At 36.0% G+C, this 21,950-nt stretch overlaps 1 protein-coding gene across 1 annotated transcript in view; it reads right to left on the bottom strand.

Annotated features, from left to right (window-relative positions):
- The window catches only part of LOC141402269 (uncharacterized), a 167,404-nt gene that overhangs the window by 61,428 nt on the left and 84,026 nt on the right, over positions 1 to 21,950 (bottom strand). The window lies entirely within an intron of this gene.

Raw genomic sequence — 21,950 nt, 5'->3', positions numbered from 1 at the left:
TAGCTAATTCGGTCGGCAAATGTAGCCAAAAATGTCAAAATACTTGAAATCGGGCGGTACCGTTATATGGGGGCTAAAGCAGAACGTGGACCTATATTCGCAATTTTTAGTAGATAAGTTTTTTGGTCAAATTTAGAGGGGTTTGTTTTTCTTTTCTTACGTTTTTTCATAGTAGGCTGTTTTTTTCTAACCCGACGCCCAAACCCAAGTTTTAACGTTCTTATGAGTGAACGCACCGTGGTGCAATGGTAGGCACACCCGCCGTGCATGCTAAAGGTAGTGGGTTCGATTCCCCGGCCAGGCAACATCAACAATTTCCGACTGTGGCAAAAGTCCCCCTCAGTAGTGTTGACGACATTTCCTGAGTATTTCAGCCATGTAAAACTTTTCTGCAAGTGGTATCTTAGGACACGCCGTTCGGACTCAACGAAAAACTGTAGGTCCCATATCATTCAGCTAATTTGAATCGGGGTGCACTCATTGATATGAGAGAAGTCTCCATTGTCCATTATGAGAGAAGTCATTGATATGAGAGAAGCCTCCATTGTCCATTATGGGTGGACGCCGTCAACTCCACTCAACTGGCCCAATTGCTTAATGAAAGCACTCCTCGTCCCGATAACATATCAGCGCAATGACAAAATATTGCTCACTCCATGCAAACAGCTGGAAAACCCATACTTGGTTACCGGAGACCTCCACCAAGGAACCCATGGTTTGACCAGGAGTGTCGTGCTGCCAGGACTACTCTACCCTATATGAAGTATTTTTCTCTTAATAGCAACACGAAGCGCACGAGAGAGGTATAGGGAGAAAAGGAGAAAAAAATAGTGACATGGAAAAGCGGGAGGGTGAAAAAATCGAAATGTACTGGAATCGGAATGAAGTCCGAAAATTCTACCAAAGAGTGAAGCATCAAACTGACACAGCAAAAATCCTCATTACAAACCTCCTTTCCCACCCATTATTTTAACAAGGGCATGTTATTTTGTAACCACTGAAATAGGTAGATGGTAACCACTGAAATAAGTAGATACTGAGTAGATTCTGACTTATTTCAGTGGTTACAAAATAACCAGATATTTCGCGCGACATGCCCTTGTTAAAATAATGGGTGGGAAAGGAGGTTGTAATGAGGATTTTTGCTGGGGATGGCTTCGGTATAGGCACATCCTCCTGTAGAGACCAGCAAGGTAATTTATTAACTGATACAGATAGTGTGTTCGGGATATGGAAAGAACATTTTTCCAAAATGCTGGTATCCAATACTAACGAAGATAACGAAGATACCACAGATCCATTCCCAGAAGATGGTATTGAATGTATACCGCCCGGCAGCAATACACCTTCTGAAGAATAATAAGACAGCAGGAGCCGATGACCTACTAGCCGAGGTGTTCAAAACCGGAGGCGACACTCCAATAAGGTGTGTGCATCACCTAGATAGCACCGTCTGGCAGGAAGAACACGTACCAGACGATTAGAACGTGAGCATCCTATGTCCAGTCCATAAGAAGGGAGATAAGACTGTGTGCTCCAATTACAGGGGCATAAGTCTGCTCCCTATTGAATATATGATAATATCTGGCATATTATGTGAGCGACTACAGCCTACCGGCAATGAAATAATTGGACCCTATAAGTGCGGATTTAGACCGGGCAAAACCACCATTGACCAAATATTTACCTTGAGACAAATCCTGGAAAAGACCCAAAGAAATGCAGATCGACATCTTCCATCTTTTTGTCGATTATAAAGCAGCTTTCGACAGTCATATACGGTCAAAGGTGTTCCAAACCATTTCTTAATTTGGTATTCCCGCAAAGCTCATTCCGCTTTGTAAGATGACACTAACTGATACTCGGTCCTCAGTTAAAACAGGGAAAAGTCTCTCCGAAAAGTTAATTACCAAAGAGGTTTAAAACAAGGAGACGGCCTGTCGTGTGATCTCTTCAATATCCTGCTGGAAAAGGTCATACGAGATGCGAAGGTCAAAAGAAGTGGTACGATATACACAAACAGCCATATGTTACTTGCTTATGCCGACGATATTGACATCATGGGTCGAACGGTAAAGGGTAACTGAGACCTTTGAAAAAGTCGAAAGAAGATCTGCTAAAGTTGGACTGGCAGTAAACGGCGATAAAACCACAGAATGTTGGTACCTAAAATTTGGAGGTAGTAAATGACTTCGTCTACCTCGGCATCCCCATAAACACAATTTTTAGTGGAGAAGTTGTATGTCCAATATGAACCTCAAATGTAAAATTTCAGGTAGTTTGATAAAACAATATAGATAAAATACCTTAAATAGGGTGGTACCGTAATATGGGGGCTATACCAAAACGTAGACCCATAAAGCCCATCTTCGAGCTTGACCTGTCTGTGGAAAAAATACACTTGAGTGCATTTCAGCGTTCTATCTCAATTATTGCGGACGCTAGAGTGATTACAACAGACTACTTACACTAAATATCATAGGAGGACTATTCCCTAAATTGGATTTAAGCGCAAAAGTTTTAATTGTAGAAGGGGGTGTTGTTGCCGGACGGACAGACGGGCGCACATGTATGCAAAAATAGACTCTGAAAGTGATACTATGGGTCTATCTCGTCTCAATTATTGTGGACGCTAGAGTGATTACAACAGACTACTTACACTAAAAATCATAGGAGGACTAGCCCTAAATTGGATCTAAGTGCAAAAGTGTTAATTGTACAAGGGGTGTTGTTGCCGGCCGGACAGTCGGACGGACATGCATGCAAAAATTGACTCAGAAAGTGATACTATGGGTCTATCTCGTTTCCTTATATATGTTATATACAAATGCACAGAGACATAATACCCCTTACCGCAGTTTGGTGTACGGTATAATCAAACAGGTTTCCCAAATAATAAGAACAATAAAATTGTTCAAAACGTTCCATAAATAGCCAAAATTATAATATCAAAAGGGATTGTATTGTGCAGGACAGGGATTGACCAGGAACAAATATTACAATTCGCAAAGTTTATACCAAAACGGGTACTTCTATCTGGATTTATTATGCTCACCAACCCTTTAAGTTGTGATGTAGTGGTTTTAAAGATTTCGACGTAAAAAGCTTTCCCATTATCGCTGGAAGTATTGACCTTGCCACTAAAAATGTATGGTTGTGGCCAGCATCGCAACGACTACCAGAACTGATCCACTCCTACTTCGAACCTAAGATTGGAAAAAAATATTACGATGCGCAAAGCCTGGGCCAAAACGGATGCCCCTGTTGATTAACCGGGCTCACCAATTGTTATACGTTTATTATCTCGGTAAGTATGTACTTCGCAACGAAAACTATGTATGTCACGTCGCTCTTGAAGCAACTTTAAATGGAAGGTGCTTACACCTGGGAAGTTTTGCGGATTCTGAAACTACAATGTTCATACATGAGAAAAAACAAAAAAAGTTGCCGGGGCGCTTTTTAAATAAATCGCGATTTAAGTTGACATAAGACTAAAGAAAATGTTGTTGCTATGAAAATTCTCTACAAGATTGACCTGTATGGTATTTTCGTAGGTTTTACCGTTTTTGAGATGTAGAAGCTCAAATTGGGACAATGCACTGACTGTATCGTCTCCTTATAAAACAGTGTCATGACTACAATTTCTCAACTTAAACTTATATATCTTAAAAATGGTACAAACTACGAAAACCAATCTTGTAGAGAATTTTCGCAGCTACAACATTTTCTTTAGTCCCATTTCGTTGGGACTTGCGGTTTCCAAGCAAAATCGTGAAAACCTAAAAAAAACATACAAATATGAACTTTGACCGCGATTTATTTAATATTGCTGTTTCAAAATCCGCAAAAACTACCCAAGTGTAGGCGGTTTTCACTTAAAGTTAGTTAATGCGGACCATGTATGACATTGTTTTATAAGGTAGCGGTATAGTCAATGCATTGTTCCAATTTGAACTTCTCTATCTCAATAACGGTAAAAACTACGAAATTATTATAAAGGCCAATCTAGTAGAGAATTTCCATAGCTACAAGATTTTCTTTAGTCCCATTCTGATAGGACTTGCGGTTTCCAAACAAAATCGTGAAAACGTAAAAACCCCTTGAATGGCGATTTTTTTTTGATTTTTCTCATCTATGAACATTGTAGTTTCAGAATCCGCAGGTCAGTTTCGATGATGGGCTATATCGGTTATCGCATAGCCCCTATGTAACGGTACCGCCCGATTTCAGGTATTTTGACTTTTCAAGTCACATTTTCAGACCGAATTAGCAATTATTTGATATTTACGGTACCTAGTGATCAAAAAAAAACTTATTTTCCAAATAATGTGGAAATATGTCCATGTTTTGTTACAAAAACGTTTCCATACAAAACTTTTCACATAAGTTCATGTTTTGTCGTTGGCCCCTTACAACGGCACTTCCCGATTTTCGGAATTTTGAGGATTTTAGCTAAAATTTTTAACCGAACTAGCTGTATTTTGACATTTTAGGTTATCATTGGTCAGGAAACTTCTCCACCAAAAATCGTATAGCCAGCGTATAACTGTTCCTCCCGATTTTTGGTATTTTATGGCTTTTAGCTACATGTTTGACGGAACTTCCCGTATTAGATATAGCACCAAATAAAGGTACCACTGAACACAGTTTTTAGATTAAATTAGATAATTTTTTCATTCATATCCGCGGTCGAAAAATGTTTGCACCTATAATTGTGGACAGGAAAGAAAACTAATTATTCCAATTTAGTTAAGAATATTTTATGGTGGGGGTATAAAAAGTTCGGCTCGGCCGAACTGAATGATTTTTTACTTGTTTTTATTGAAACGCAAACTTTAAATAAAAGTTATTAACGATTGCACGTGTCACTAATGTTTATTAACATTGTTATTAATATGGTCAGTAAATGCGACCAGATATTGACCCATGAAAAACACCATTAAACTTAGAAAAATCGATCCAGATTTCCATGCAGCACCTATTTATATGGTATGTGGATTTTAGGTATTTTGTGCAGCAAGAGGACAAAAGCTATATAGTCAAGGAAACATTTTTCCGAATCGGATATGTATAATATGTTTCAATATTTTTTTGCTCATTCATTCTAAACAAAGATACCATCTTTTAAATGCCCCTTCTTCTATTCGTTAAAACCAAGGCAATGAGTTGATAAATGATAACGACAACTGTTAATTATTTTATTTATATTCCCCTTGTATAACCCTTCACATACAATATCAACAACAACACAAACCCTCTCCATGACCATTCATTAATAGAGACGCCAACTTTTGTTTATAGTTTTAATGTCAGAATTTTCAACTACTTCTACCTTGCGCTTGGCTCCAGCTGACCTATTGTGTTCCAGTTTTTATTTCCTCTTGTTTGCTTTGTTCACAGCACAGCATTCACTATAAAGCGAAGTTTAAAAGTTCACTAAATTTTAACTTCTCTATAAAGCGTTTTGTGCAGAGTACTGGGTTTTTTCTCGGGTTTATTTCCCTCAGTTTATGGCCCGTCATGTCTCACTATATGACGTCGGCGACACCGTACACCATTTTGTGCAGTTTATTTTTCGCTTGCTTGAGGTTTTTAGCTTTGCTTTTGTTGTTGTTGTTGGTGCAGTGTTCTCTTCTGGACGTTGTAATGTGAAAAAACTTTTCACGCTTGTATGGTTTGTACTGTTGTTATTGTTGGGTATTTTGGTGACGCTATGCTTTCTGTTATTCGCAAGATTTATTTCAGTTGGCACATAGGTAAGGTCATCACCACAACAGTCATGTAATAGTCGTATTTTAAGAGAAACTAACGGGGGAAAAATAGGAGATGTAGCCAAACTGCACACACGAAATAAAAACCATAGACGGTGACAAAAAGGAACAAAAATAATGGCGAAAAAGGGTGGCCATGGTTGTGGAGGAAGTGGATGAGACCATTTAGATCCTTAAAAAAGATCCAATGTTTAGCACATCTCAGCTTGAACTGTGCTTAAGCGCCTCAGCGTAATGTAAGTTTACATTTCCTAAATTAATATTTAAGCTGATGGTGTTATGATCTTCATAAGTCTAGCCTTGACTATTGATGCAGTTTGTTCCAGTTTCGAATTAATACCTGCAGAAGAGATTAACTATTTAAGACTGCTTGGCATAAATTTGAATAAAGCCCCACAATGCTATAAAACTTTATCACTCTTATCTACTTCTCCAGCTTTTCCTTTCACCAAAAACTTTGTTGCCATTTACAGATATGTTCACATACTTACATGTGTCTATTGAGCCAAAGAAAACCAAGCAAAAACCCATAAAAGAATGTTGGTAAAGTTCGTTAATAATGTTCAGACTCTTATTTAGTGTTTTGTATTTTTCTTCTTCTTCGTTTGCTTTCCGATACTGCATTCAACCCTACTGTATTTACTTGTTTGTGTTTCTTTTAAGTCTGGCCTCTTCAACAGTTTTCTTGGGGCTTTTTGGTACAAATAATGAGAGAAAATTGCAAACCATGCTCGTACACACACTCACACATCTACTGTATCATCATTGTATTGAGGTTTTGCCTTGTTGCTACGGATATCCAGACATTTTTCACTACAAAGTGTTGGTTTTGATCCAAAAACTATGCACAAAAAAACATTGTAGAAGATGAAGTTTCCAACAAATTGTCGCTTTTCGGTGACAACGTGTGTGTGTGTGTGTGCGAATGATTGAGTTTGCTTTTAACGACTATAAAAGAAGTAGTTTTCTCCTCTTTTTGCTTACTGCTGCTCAGCAATGAAAAAAATTTAGAAGAATTGGAAAAAGAGGACTCTGCAACAGGAAATGAAAAATGTCTGAAGAATTTTAAAGAGTTTCGAACATAGCCAAAGATAAAAGCAATGAAAAATTTTAAATTTTTTGTCAAAAGGAAATTGTCTAAAAGTTGCAGCAGAAGGACAAGTCAAAATATAACTTAAAATACAAATAAAAGGAGATGAGCATATGTAGGATGTTAAGCTTAAAGGATTAGGGACTTTAAGTAAAATTTGGGGGATATCTATGGTTTGTTGAATAGCTATTAGGATAACTCAAAACAGCTAGGCACTTAGCATAAAGTCTCTTAATAAAACACATAAAAATAAACAACATGTGTTGAAATAAGTTAGAATAAAAATAGGTAAAAAACTTTTTAAGTTAAACGGTTTTATGTTAAACATACATTGCAATGTTTAAGATAAATGTACTAAAAACCTCATTATAGTGTAACATCAGAAAACAAACATTGTAATCAACGATTGTAGACAATTGACGTGCCCCACGGTTTTATTTTAGTCTAGTCTATGCATATGTTTATAATTCCCACGACTGTATCTATTTTATTATTTTTTGGTTTTTAGTACATTTATCTTAAACATTGCTATGTATGTTTAACATAAAACCGTTTAACTTAAAAAGTTTTTTACCTATTTTTATTTTCTAGTTTTTATTTTATTTCGCATTCTATTTAATTCATTTAGTGCTTCATTATTACAAGGTTTCTTGCCCGTTAGTTTATTGCAGTTCATCTCCTCTATACGTAGTCCCTGCAAAGATCTTACTCTACTAAGAGCCACGTAGGCTTGACCTTCTTCAAACAGTTTCGCACCTAAGTATACGACTGCGTGATCCACAGTGCTGCCCTGCATTTTATGTATTGTAGAAGCCCATGATAGTAGTAAAGGCAACACACATGTGTGTATCGCTCCCGTTGTTTTATTAACCTGGCTTCATATTCTTCAGGCGTTTCTGACGCTATCATCTGTGTGTATCGCTGACGTTGCTTTTTTAACCTGGCCTGATATTGCACAGGTGTTTTTGACGCTAATTGTTCCCGTCGTTTCTGTAATCGACCATTTCTATCACCTTCACTTTCTTTAGCTCGTTTTGCTTTATACTTTTCTTTCGCTTTTTGGAGCCTTCGTTTACGTTGTGTTGCAGTTTCTGTTTTATTTGTGTTTGTATTTTTTATATTTTTTTACCATTTTGTTCCCACGAGTAATGGACATTTAAACGGTCAACCCCCCCCAGAGGTCCAATAAAGGGGCAAGGCTATGTACAACAAGATGCGCCTGAGTCTTGAGGGGAAAAAGCTAACGACATATCATTTTTATCCACCCTAATGCCATACAGTTCTTGGCGCGTTTTAACCTTTCACCTTAACTTGGGTGGTGTACGGCTAACGACGTATCATTTTTAGCCACCCAACGCCACACAGTCCTCAACACGATAAAAAATCTTGACTTGGGTGGTGGATTCAGGCTGGATTAATCAGATACCTAAATTACAGATTCAATTTCTAAATTTAAATCTTAATTATACGCCATTTAGTGTCTGCGCCCATCTTAAATATTGAGGTTGTATAGTGCACTGTATTATTCTTGTCAAGCCCGTTTATTTGATACCCATATTGGTGGGATTGATAACAAATTGTAATTAGCCATTTGGTAGCGGTGGCCATCTTAGATCAATTTTGCATAGTAAATTTTATTCTACTTGTTGAGACCTTTCATTTGATACGCCATTTTGTAGAGGCCTCCATCTTGGATTTTAATTTTATATAGTACATTGTATTCTACTGGTTGAGCACTTTCATTTGATACCCATATTGATGGGATTGATAAAACCTACGTTATCCGCCATTTTGTAGCGGCCGCCATCTTGGATTTCAATTTTTTATAGTATATTGTATTCTGCTTGTTGAGCCCTTTCATTTGATATCCATATTGATGGGATTGATAAAACCTACGTTATCCGCCATTTTGTAGCGGCGGCCATCTTGAATTTATAATGATAATGAATGAACATAATTGTATTGTCACCAAAATCCAAAGTGTATACAAAATTTCAGATTAATCGGTTGACAGGAAGAGGGTGAAATTTGAATTACTAAATTCGACCCAAGAATAAATAAAACAAACGGGGTGAGCTAAATAAGACCATTTAAGAAAACCATTTAAAAATAATAAATAAATAGCACACATTTTTTGAAAAATAATAAAATAAAAAAAAACATTTTTTCGTATCTGAAAAAAACTGCAAACATATAGAAGGATCAAATCGCTATCAAAAAGATGTCAAATTAATCCTATATAGAAATCATTAAGGAGAGACCACACTCAATAGAGATATTTTAAGGATTACAAAAACGGATGGATCTTTAAAAGGACAATGGATTACAAAGTGAAGTTTTAGTCCCAAGATAACACACTAGCTATTGAAACCTTTAATAACACATTGCCTACTGGAAACAGTTGTTACACAGATGACTCCACCAATGCTTCTAAATACAGTCCAAATTTGAACGTCGTTGTTAATAACGACATATCGTTTATAACTAAGAAATCCAAAACTCCTAAACTTCTGAAGCTCTTTATAGCCCACACAAAACAAATACGGTTTATAATAACAAGACGTTTTTTTCGTTGGTCCCTTACCGTAGTTTTAATCGATATCGACTGCATATTATATATTATACACGATGATCTGTCTGGCGGTTTTGATGATCTGCAGACTGAACAACCGGTTGATTATTTTTTATAAAATTTTATACAAAAAAATAAGAAAATAAATAAGTTATGTATAATTTTTTTTTAATATATTTTGCTTACCAATTTATTAGTTTTATTGAGCAAAACCGTACCTGCAAATAAAAATATAAAGAAATTCTTAATATAATTGTAAAGGGTTAGAATCATTAGGGATATTTGCGCCAATAGAGAATATTGGTCCTACACCTTAAAACCATGTTTTTTTTTTGTTTCAAAGTGAATTTATTATAAAAAAATAAAACAAATAAAAACAAAAAAAAAAAAAAAAACAATATAACAAAAAAAAAAAAAAAACAAATAAAAAATCGTGAAGTTTGGCCGGGCCGAACTGTTTATACCCACCACCATAAAATATTCCGAGCTAAACCGGACTAATTATTTTCTTTCCTATCGGAAAGATATTTTGTGACCACTGATACCTTAATAAGGCAAAAAAGTATACAAAATGTATTCAATCGGTCGGGAACCTTATATGAGGCTATATCAGAGTGTGGACCTATGTTTGTTGTGAAGAAGTTTTGTGACCACTGAGAACCTCAACTGTCGAATTGCATATATTTGCTTCAAAAATTGTAGCTAAAATGCAAAAAACCGAAAGTCAGGAACCACAAATGTTCAATTGCAAAATCAAAAAATCAAAAAATTTACTTAAAATCCAGAAAATACCGTAAATCGGAAGGTAGCGTTATATGGGGCTATACCAAAACATTGACTTATGTTGACAGTTTTTAGTGGAGATGTTTTGTGATCACTAGGTACCTCAACTGCCTAATTACGGGTAGTTTGTTGAAAAACTTTAGCTAAAATCCTTAAAATACCAAAAATCGGGAGGTACAGTTATATGAGGGCTAAACCAATACATCGACCTATGTTGACAGTTTTTGGTGGAGATGTTTTTTGATTACTAGGAACCTCAACTGTTTAATAACAGGTAGTCCGGTCAAAAATTAAAGCTAAAATTCTCAAAATACTGAAAATCGGGAGTTACCGTTTTATGGGGGCTATACCAAAACTTAAACCTATGTTGACGGTTTTTTGTGGAGATGGTTTGTGATTACTATAAACCTCAACTGTTAAATTACAAGTAGTTTGGTCAAAAAATGTAGCTAAAATCCTCAAAATACCGCAAATAGGGAGGTACGGTTATATGGGGGCGATACCGAAACTTGGACCTATGTTGACGGTTTTTAGTGGAGATATTTTGCGGCCACTGGGATCCCCAAACGTGAGATTACAGGTAGTTCGTTATGTAGCTAAAATCCCAAAAATATCGAAAATCGGGAGGTGCCGTTATATGTGGGCTTTACCAAAAAATGGTCCGATATAGCCCATCTTCGAACTTGACCTGCCTATGGAAAAAATACACTCGGGTACAAAAATATAGCGCTCTAGCTCAATTATTGCGAACGCTAGAGTGATCACAACAGACGGACATGTCTAGATTGTCTTAGAATTTTATCCTGATCAAGAATATATATATATATACTTATATGGTCGCAAAAGATTAGTTCGATGTGTTATAAACAGAAAAACAAACTTAATATATCCTCCATACTATGGTGGAAGGTATAAAACAGGAATTGATAAGTTAACTTATTTCCTATAGTAAACTAATATTTCCCATATTTATGACCGAAGAAGAATTGCCATGCGATCTGATCCGTTTTAAATCAAGCAACCGGATCTGGCCTATAAAGCAGAAGGCACTGAATTTAGCATCTATGTATATGTGTATATTTTCACTAACATCCCCGTGGGGACCAGTGTGACTTTTCTCATATTACACTGTGCAACAAAATGGAGGTGAAAGTCTGGGGAAGAGATAATTCCTTTTGGAGATAAAAGCCCTTGGTGAGTATATTAAGAATCCCGATGGACAGATCCGCCGACACAAAATCAATTAGTTGTCAATGAGAGCCGTACCTACAATTTTCTGAACGACATTTTTTGCAGAACATTTCGAAGCTGAACAACGTCATCTTGTGGTACTTTTATAGCGGCTCTTAAAATAAAGGACGAAAAGGACATTGAAGAAAGCGAGTTAGAAGGTCGAAATGCTCTACGAAAATAATCCTCATTGGATTTGACTGAAGGCATGTCATCTCAAAAATAAGCTAAAGCAACAGTGACAAAGATATAACGCTATTTCCTGATGGCTTACAGGGTCTCTAGCAAAAACTTCATCACACCATAACGCGGAAGTTCGACTCACGGCGGATCTGTCCTTCGGTGTTCTTATTATACTCACCCAGGGCTTTCATCTCCAGAAGGATTTATCTCTTCCCCAAAATTTGTGTTCACAGTGTTATTAGTAAACCCCAATTCAAATTAGTTCAACGTTACGGGACATCCTTTTTATCGCCAATTCCGAACGACACCACTTGAGGAGTAATTGCACGCGGTGAAAGACAATCAGAAGGTTTATGAATAAAGACCGGCAGTTACCTACAAAGATGGTCCCTGGTCTTGTTAAGACAACCAGAAAGTGGTCAAATTAGAAGCCACCATATAGCCACCATGGGGCGGTACCATCCGATTTTCGGCATTTTGAAGGTTGTGGCCACAATAATCCACCGAAATGGCTGAAAGTTACAATTTCCTTTTCGACTTGAAGTTTTTTTTTAAGATTTTTTTTTGGATATTTTGGCATAAATGTAACAGCCAAACCACTGAGATTTTCGATCCAACACAAAGACAAAAATTGTAGCCAAGAAAACAATTAAGAACTTTCAAGTACACAGCAAAAGCATTGGAACGCTCCTTCAGGCAGTTATGGCCCCGAGAATGTGCACATTTTTCGGAAAATATTGATAAATTACACTGTGCTACAACATTTGACTCAAAGTCAGTGGGTAGAAATTTCCTTTTGAAGATGAAAGCCCTTGGTGAGTGTACTAAGAACGCAAAAGGAAATTTTCAGGTTAGGTCAAGTTTCTGAGATATGGTTTGGCCAAAAAATCCTTGAAAAAATTTCAAGTCAAAATCCGGGGGCTCGATTTTCACCGTAGACATATGGTCTAGTGGACTTTTTTGCTCAGTACAATCCCAAGAATCAGAAACTCCAGGCGCCCACTATCACTTTTTTTCCTTCCATACAAATCGCCCCGACCTAGTATTCAACCTTCCCCTCTAAATTTGTCGGTACAGGTCCACGCCTTCATATAGCTGCCGTAGAACGGTACCTCCCAATTTTCGGTATTTTGTTGTGGCCTCAATATTCCACCAAAATGACTGAAATTTGGTATTTATGCTTCGTTGGCGGTATAAAACTTTCTTCCAGAAAGTTGTCGGTACAGGTCCACGTCCTTATATAGCCCCCATAGAACGGAACCACACGATCTTCGATATTTTGAAGGCTATGGCATCATTATCTCACATGAATGGCTGAAATTTGGTACTTAGTCTTCGTTGATTGTTTAAAAACTTTACCCCAGAAATTTGACGGTATAGGTCCACGCTTTCATATAGCCACCATGGGTCGGTACCATCCGATTTTCGGTATTTTGAAGGTTGTGGCTTTAATATTCCACCGAAATGGCTGAAATTTTGTATTTAGTCTTCATTGGGGGTATTCATCTTTTCCCTCTAAATCTAATGCTATTTATGGGTATATAGTCTTCTTCATAAACTAAAGGATATTAATTGTTCAGTTTTAATTCGGTTTAATTCGGCCGGGTCCACCTTAACTCCGTATTTACTTTTTCAATATCATAAAAGAAACAAATTTTATCGAAGAAAATTTGTTTCCAATTACTTCCTCGTTGAATTCGAGCTAAATGACCGATGATTTTTAGCAAGTGAAAAAGGAAAGCCGAAGATTCGAACCCACACAATCACCACTATGTGACTTGCATTTTTGTTCATTAAAATTCGAAATGTTGACTTTATTTCGCTTAAAGACAAGATTATTAGGTTCTTAAAACGCCCACAAAAATATACGAAGATCGGCCCAATCGCTTTCGAGCTATAGTTGGCACTAGAGTTGTGTTGTTCCGGAACGAACTAGTTCCAAGGTACTATTCCGGACAAGGAACTGTTGGAACTATATCCAGCTTTTGAATTTATATAGTTCCTTTAGTTCATAAAGTTCGATCATCTTTCTTCTTTGCTGTTTATTCGCTGTAATTTATTTATTTTTATGTCAATTCATCCACAAAACGATTATACATTTCGGTCTTGGGAATATTTGGAACGAAGGAAACAAAAAGAACAATGAAGGAGAGAGATTTGGTGAACTATATCGGTCTTGGAACTATTTTGAACGAAAAGAACGATGAAAGACAAAGATTCGTTGAACTATTTCGGTCTCGGAACTATTTGGACATATGGAACTATATTAAGGAACTAGTTCCTCTTGGGGAAAGGAACTAGAAAGATCGATCCGCTCCGGGAACTAGATTGCCCAACTCTAGTAGGAAAAAAAATGCATAAAAATGAGTTTTTTGGCCTGCACAACTAGGGGTAACCCCTTAAACTTTTTCTCTTCCAAATGCAATTTGTTTTCACAGTGGTGAATATTTGTTTACTCAATCCGTATTGCTTCCCTGAAAAACGCTTAGCGCAGACTTTGAAGTTATGAGTTTTGGCTCTGAACGCTAACACTCCGTGATCACTTAGCTCCCAAAAAACGTTTTGGGAATTGTGTCCGTTGGAAGTTATGTCAAGGGACCGGGGCCTATGCCAAAACGTGGACAGTTATAGCCCACATACGAACCTGACCTGCCTATGCAAAAAACACTCGGGTGGGAAAATATAGCGCTCTGGCCCAATTATTTAGGAAGCTAGGGTGATCGATCCATAATTTTTCCCCGATTGAGAATATATATACTATATATATGGGGTCGCTAAATGATTATTTTGATGAGTTACAAAAAAAAAAAATAATTTACCCTCCATACTGTGGTGGAAAAAATTATAAATAAAAAGTGGTCTGAACACTTAAAACAAAATAAAGGAGGTTTACAAGCAACCAGAGGAAAAATCTTAAGTATATTAAGATTTTGTTATTACACCATTAACTCTTTTTACTTAAGACATAATTGTTTATTTTTTCATTTTTTTTTTAAATTAAGCAATAATGATTGTCAATGCCTATAAATACGACGACATGGGAATTTCTACAAAGCAGCAGAAGGAAACATTTGTAGACAAGATGACAATTCGAAGTAAAATTTTGTAGTCCTCAAAAGGTTCTTTACATACCTAGTGTTAAGTTTATTTGTGCAAAATCTGCCTATTCAGCTTAAATTAACAACAAAAACATTGTTCCACAACATCCCATACGGGACAAGGGAGACTTCTCTCCTTAAATTATATTTACCACAAAACATTTGAATTACTACTATTTATTTATTTTTTCTATATTTCTTATTTCACTTTTTATTTATTTATTGTAGAACAACAAACTTATATACCAGACACCTTTGAAGTTCTGTGCTGACTAGTTGATTTCTTAAAAATTTTGTTTGTCGTTATAGAAAATTACTCACTGGAAATTTAATAATGGATGTAACTGGAACCGTAAGAATTTGTTTAGGCATGTTAAGCAATATTTTACGAAAAAAATAAGTGCAAAAAAAAACTGAAATGTGCGGAAATTATGATAAACAGGTAGAAATGAATCACCAAATGATTCAATGGTCACATCATCTCCATACTAATAAAGCGAACATGTTTGTGACTAATAATTAATACACATATTTGGTGTTAGCGGGTGATATTTGAATACGGTTTTAAATTCAGATTCCTATGAAATTATTATTAATTTAATTTATTATTAATCTCATGAACTTTGTAATAGGGCAGTAAAACCACTAGGGTTATGTCTTTTTTACAACCTCATATCCCTGTATCATAGCGTGATGAGTTTCTATATAAGATTATATTAACTCTTAATTATAAGGTGATTCGGTGAAAACCCTCCCGCACAAAATGATTTTAAAATTTGAATTTATTAGAATTGCGGACAAATTTGAAGTTACTGTAAGCAGATATACGATATAAATGAAAATAAACTTTAGAGCCACATGGGATAACCAAAATGGCATAACATTTGTTTCTCACTAATTTTCTTTAATTCTGAGAAGCACAACAATGTCGTCAACGTTGTTTTCCAAAGATATAATTTTTTAACAAAACAAAATTCAACAAGTAAAAAAGCATTAAGTTCGGCCGGGCCGAACTTTTCATACCCTCCACCATAAAATATTCATTCCTGTCCCCAACTTTAAGTGAGTACGTTAAAATGTCAGATAATGTACATAAAATGCTTCATTCGGGAGGCCCTTTTTTATGGTGCCTATATCTAACTGTTGACAATTTTTGGTGGGCTAGAAATTGGGAGGTACTGTTATATAGGGGTTATAATAAAACATGGGCCTATGTTGACAGTTTTTGATGGGAGCCTTTAATGTCAAATAACTCCTAATTCGGTTAAAAAATTTAGCTAGAATCCTCAAAATATCGAAAATCGGTACATAACGTGGGAACTTCAAATGTCATTAACAGCTAGTTCGGAGGTATCTGGGCTATACGAAAATATGAACTTAAATGAACAATTTTTGTTTCAGAATTTTTGTTGACTTTTAAATTTCAAATTACAGAAAGTTCGTCCAAAAAATAAAGCTAAGGTACGGAAAATCGGGAGGTTTGTTTTGGGGCTATACAAAAACATGGACCTACGTTCGGTTAAACATTTTAAGTAAAATCCTCAAAGTACTGAAAATAGGGAAGTATCGTTATATTGGGGCTATGTTGAAAATTGTTGATGCAGATGTGTGGTGACCACTACAACCTTCAAATGTCAAATTACAGTTAGTTCTGTTAAAAATTGTAGCTAAAATTGCCAAATTACTGAAAATTGGGAGGTACCGTTACATGGGAGCTATATCCGAGCATGGACCTATGTTGACAATTTTTGATGGAGAGGTGTTGTGACCACTAAGAACTTCAAATGTCAAATTACTGCTTGTTCGGTCTAATATTGTAGCTAAAATCATCAAATTACTGAAAATCGGGAGGTACCGTTATATGGGGGCTTTCTTGACAATTTTTGGTGGAGAGGTGTGGTGACCACTAAGAATTTCAAATGTCAAATGTTCAAATTACAGATAATTCGGTTAAAACTTGTTGGTAAAATTCTCAAAATACCTGAAATCGGGCGGTAACTTTATATGAGGGCTATTCCAAAACATGGACCTATGTCCACTAGTTATATAAGTTTATTGACATTTAAGAACCCTAAATGTCAATTGATAGCTAAATCGGTCTGAAAATGTAGATAAAAACTTCAAAATGCCGTAAATCGGGGGTACCGTTATATGGGGGCTATACCAAAACTTGGACCTAGGTCCACAACTTTTGTTATATAGGTTTAGTTACACTTAAGAACCCTAAATGTCAAATTATAGCTATATCGGTCTGAAAATGTAGCTAAAAACGTCAAAATACAGTAAATCGGGGGGTACCGTTATATGGGGGCTATACCAAAACGTGGACCTATGTCCACAAGTTTTGTCACAGTAGTTTATTGACATTTAAGAACTTCAAATGTCAAATTATAGCTTCATCGGTCTGAAAATGTAGCTAAACCCGTCAAAATACCGTAAATCGGGGGGTACCGTTATATGGGGGCTATACCAATACGTGGACCTATGTCCACAACTTTTGTTATATAAGTTTATTGACTTTTAAGAACCCCAAATGTCAAATTATAGCTACATCGGTCTGAAAATGTAGCTAAAAACGTCAAAATACCGCAAATCGGGGGGTACCGTTATATGGGGGCTATACCAAAACGTGGACCTATGTCCACAACTTCTAATTTATAAGTTTATTAACACTTAAGAACCCTAAATGTCATATTATAGCTACATCGGTCTGATAATGTAGCTAAAAACGTCAAAATACCGTATATCGGGGGGTACCGTTATATGGGGGCTATACCAAAACGTGGACCTACGTCCACAACTTTTGTTATATAAGTTTATTGATACTTAAGAACCCTACATTTCAAATTATAGCTAAATCAGTCTAAAAATGTAGCTAAAAACGTCAAAATACCGCAAATCGGGGGGTACCGTTATATGGGGGCTATACCAAAACGTGGACCTATGTCTACAAGTTTTGTTATATATGTTTGTTGACACTTAAGAACCCTAAATGTCAAATTATAGCCAAATCGGTTTGAAAATGTAGCTAAAAACGTCAAAATACCGTAAATCGGGGGGTACGTGGACCGATATAGCCCATCATCGAACTTGACCTGCCTGCAAACAAAAGACGCATTTTCCCAAAATTTCAGCGTCCTATCTCTATTTTTGTGGATGCTAGAGTGATTACCACAGACGGACGGACGGACGTGCTCAGATCGACTTAGAATTTTACCCTGATCAAGAATATATATACTTTATAGGGTCGCAAATGAGTATTTCAATGCGTTACAAACGGAAAAACAAACTTAATATACCCTCCATACTATGGTGGAGGGTATAAAAATTGTTTAAAGTGTTTTGTGCATGAGCTTTTTCAATATTTGAATGAAATAAACGTTATTTTATTTATAAGTAGGCTTAAGATTATTCATTTGTGCAACAGAAAATAATTTTTGATCAAAACAAAATTTTCATTTCATACATTTTTCCAAAAAAATATTTTTTTTTTAAATCAATTTGTGCGTGAACTTTTTTGTATTTCAATGGAATAAAAGTTATTTTAGGGATTAATAGGCAAAAGTTCATTCATCCGTGCTACAGGAAATCATTTTTGAGAAAAAATGTCGAAAAGCCATAACCCTAATGACCACATATCTTATTTAATCGCTCCCATCTATGGCAATCTAACTAATTAAAAATATTTTTTAGCATACAAAATTACTCTCTATGATATTTTATTTATTAAAAAAATGTCAATAAAAACTGACCTACATACCAAACAGCAAAGCCAAAAGGCTTTGATATTCTCCATCACTGGCATATTTCTCCACCCAAAAATAATACCCTCTCCTTAGAGAAATAAAAAAATAATTGTTTTTACTATTCAAAACAAAATAACAGAACAAAACATGTCATAAACTTTATGAATGTTCATAATTATTTTATAAATTATTCTTCCTGGTTCTTTGTACGACAAACTCATATTTGACCTATAGTTGTGCCTTAGTTTAATTACTACTGCTTCTGCTCGAACGACCGACCATATGTCCAATTCACATACAGGCTGGGTTCTTTGTTCTAAAGGCATTTTTTCTATTTGTAAACGCAACATAAAACAAAAAGGAAGCAAAAAACACAACAAAAACAATTGTCATGACACAAAGGTTCCCAGTCAATTAGTTTATGTCCATACTATAGTTTCAAAGCCACAAGGAAAATATTTAAACTTTGGTTCTTTAGTTAGTTTTGTATGGATGTCTATGCTGCTCTGGTGCTGCTTCTGCTGCTGCTCCTATGTATTCCGTAGTGTCACAGAGATGGATCTGTGGTGTTAAATTGCTATTGCAAATTGCTCCTTGCAAATTTACTACTGTTCTGTTTTACAGCAGCAATTCTCAAGACTATACTGTCGAAAGTATAGAGAAAATAGTAAAGAGAGAAAGGAGGAAGAACAAAATTATGACATTCTCTATGGTAAATAAAATAATTCTTAAATAAATAAAGGGCAATTAAAATCCAAAGTATAAATGAAAGAAACAGGCAAAAGAAGAATACACAATAAAACCAAAAGCAATGACCACCAAAAAGAAAAATGAAAGTTTTCTCGGGATGAGAATATGACACTTTACTCTGGAGGAAAGTGAAGGAGAGCCAAGCCTTAAACTATAATTAAAGAAAATATTATTGGGAAAAACTTATACATATAAACAATATAAGAAAGCGGATTATACAAAGAAGATATATAAATTTTACAGAACAAAAAGGTAAGTCATAAACGCCCAGATGAGACGGCTAAAATTGGAATCTTGAAACTTTGGGCGAGTAAAAAATAGTAACGTGGCTGCCGGCTTCTAATGGGCTGGTATCCCGACTTTGCCATTTGTTTCAGTTAGTAGACGTTTTGTTAATTTTTACTTTCCCGGCTTCTAATTGGCTGGTATGCCGACTTTGACATTTGTTCCATTTTGTTGGCGTTTTGTTCATTTTTACTTTCCCGTATATTTTTAATAAAGTAGTGTATCTCATTTTTCACAGTTCGCTCTTTTACTACTTTTACCATTAAAAAAAGTACGGGAACACACATAAAGATCTGATCTTGGTACTTGTGTGTACAAGAAGTGGTAAATTGTACTGAAATTTTTACGTTTAGGTATCATGTACACTGATAGAACTGTACCGAATTTTTATATGAGATGCACTGTTGTTTTGTACTGTTGAGATATAGAAGTTGTAGAAAAACGTAATAAAAGAGTGCGAAAACTACTAGTACTAAATTTGGTATTGGTTAAAATTTGGTAGAATGTGGAAAATCAGAGATGGAATGTTGAAATTTGGTATTAAGACAGCTGTTGGAGGATAGGGTTTTGGATAAAGAAGCGGTTTTTGAAACCAGGATTTTTGATATTAGGAGCAACGTTGCTGCGTATATAGTATAGGAGAAGGGTTTGGAGATACGTAATTTAAGATAACGAAAATAACTAAAGGGTACTGTATTAGGTTTTGATTGTAGGAATGGAGCTGTAATTCTAAAATTTGTTAGTAGGGTCACTGTTGGTATGTAGGGTTGGTGTGTTGGTGCAGTAAAGTTCTAAATGGCGGAGAAGTTTTTTGACTACTTGGAACCCGAAATTTAGAAAATGTAGCTAACAACTTTAAATAATACCGCGAACCCTAAATATCAAATTACATCCTATTTGGGCAGAAATACCGACAAAAACTTCAAAATTCCTAAAACCAGGCGGTATCGTTACATTGAGATTACATTGAGATTACAAGCTACAATGTGGACCTATGTCCACAATATCATGTGGAGAAGTTGTTGGAACACTAGGGAAACTAAATGCCAATTTATAGCAAATTCGGTCATAAAATTTAGCTAAAAGCTTCAAAATAACTGAAATTGGTCGGTAGCGATCTATGGGGGCTATTCCAGAACGTAAACCAATGTCGAAAAATTTTCTTAGATGAGTTTTTGGAACCCTAATGTCAAATCGAGCGGCATCGTTATTCTGGGGCTATTCCAAAACATGGACAAATGTCTACAATTTGACCACTAGTAACTATTAATACTAAATTATAGCCAATTCGTTGGAAAATGTGGTTAAAAACGTCAAAATACTTACTATTTGTATGTAAGTCAAGCTTAATCTCATATTTGTTGTTTTCGAATTTAAAAACAACAAGTTTAAAGTGGAATGTAGTTAAAATTGATTACATTATGGGATGGCAGAGAAGACTAGCTTCGTCCAACGCCACTTGGACTCACCAGTTCTCTTAGTTCTTTGGGACTGATGAATTCATCAGTCACACTTATTCTTGAGCTCGAGTCGTCATAAAATTGGGGAAGGGTTCTTTGTTTCAATACAAAGAACTAAGAGAACTGATGAGTCCAAGTGGAGTTGGACGAAACTAGTCTTCTCTGCCATCTCCTAAAGTAATCAATTTAAACTACATCCCACTTTAAACTTGTTGTTTTTAAATTTGAAAACACAAATATGAGAGTAAGCTTGACTTACATGCAAATAGTAAGTAAAACACACATCTCAACAAAACTGCCAAAGTGATTCTAAAATAGACACAAAGCGCCGTGGACGATTGGTTGTTGTTATTTTCCGCCAACTATCAAAATAGTTATGTGCATTCTCTGCAATGTGGAGGCACATGACAGTGGGAGTAGTTAATTTGGTTTACATATGCGGCTACGAGAGTTTTTGTTGACCCTATGTGTCAATGAACAGTTAATTTGTTAATTTTTGACAGTTAATTTGATCGGGAAATGTAGGTTTATCAGAGTAGCGAGAGATCGTCAAGTCCACCACCGCATCCTCATTTTCCCCCTGTGAAAGACTTCCCATCTCTTCACTTCCAATGTCTCCTATTTGTTTTCCAAAGACCCAGAGCATGCGTTCTGTCTCGAATTTGCAGAAGTATCCCTTGGCGCATACCGCTGTTTTATTCAGATGAGCGATTTCGCTCTCTTCACTTCCACAGTCTTTTTGTCGATGCTTTCCGTTTCGACGTATAAAGCTGATTTGGTCAGGTGAGGTATTTCGTCCTCCCTCACCAACTTAAATTTTTCACCTTCCAAGGGAGTTCCTATCCTGCTTACTACCTTGCTAAGAGCTGCAGAGTTCGCGTGTGATTGGTACATTAGGCAGTCCCCTTTGAGCTTACTGCTGATTATTTTTATTGTAATAATCCCTTGAAGGATTGTTAGACCAATTTGGGGTTTACCAACT

This window comes from Musca autumnalis, unplaced genomic scaffold, assembly GCF_047663935.1.
Source record: "Musca autumnalis isolate F117 unplaced genomic scaffold, ASM4766393v1 scaffold_4, whole genome shotgun sequence".
NCBI classification, from domain to species: Eukaryota; Metazoa; Arthropoda; class Insecta; order Diptera; family Muscidae; genus Musca; species Musca autumnalis.
This window is presented reverse-complemented; position numbering and strand designations above follow the sequence as displayed.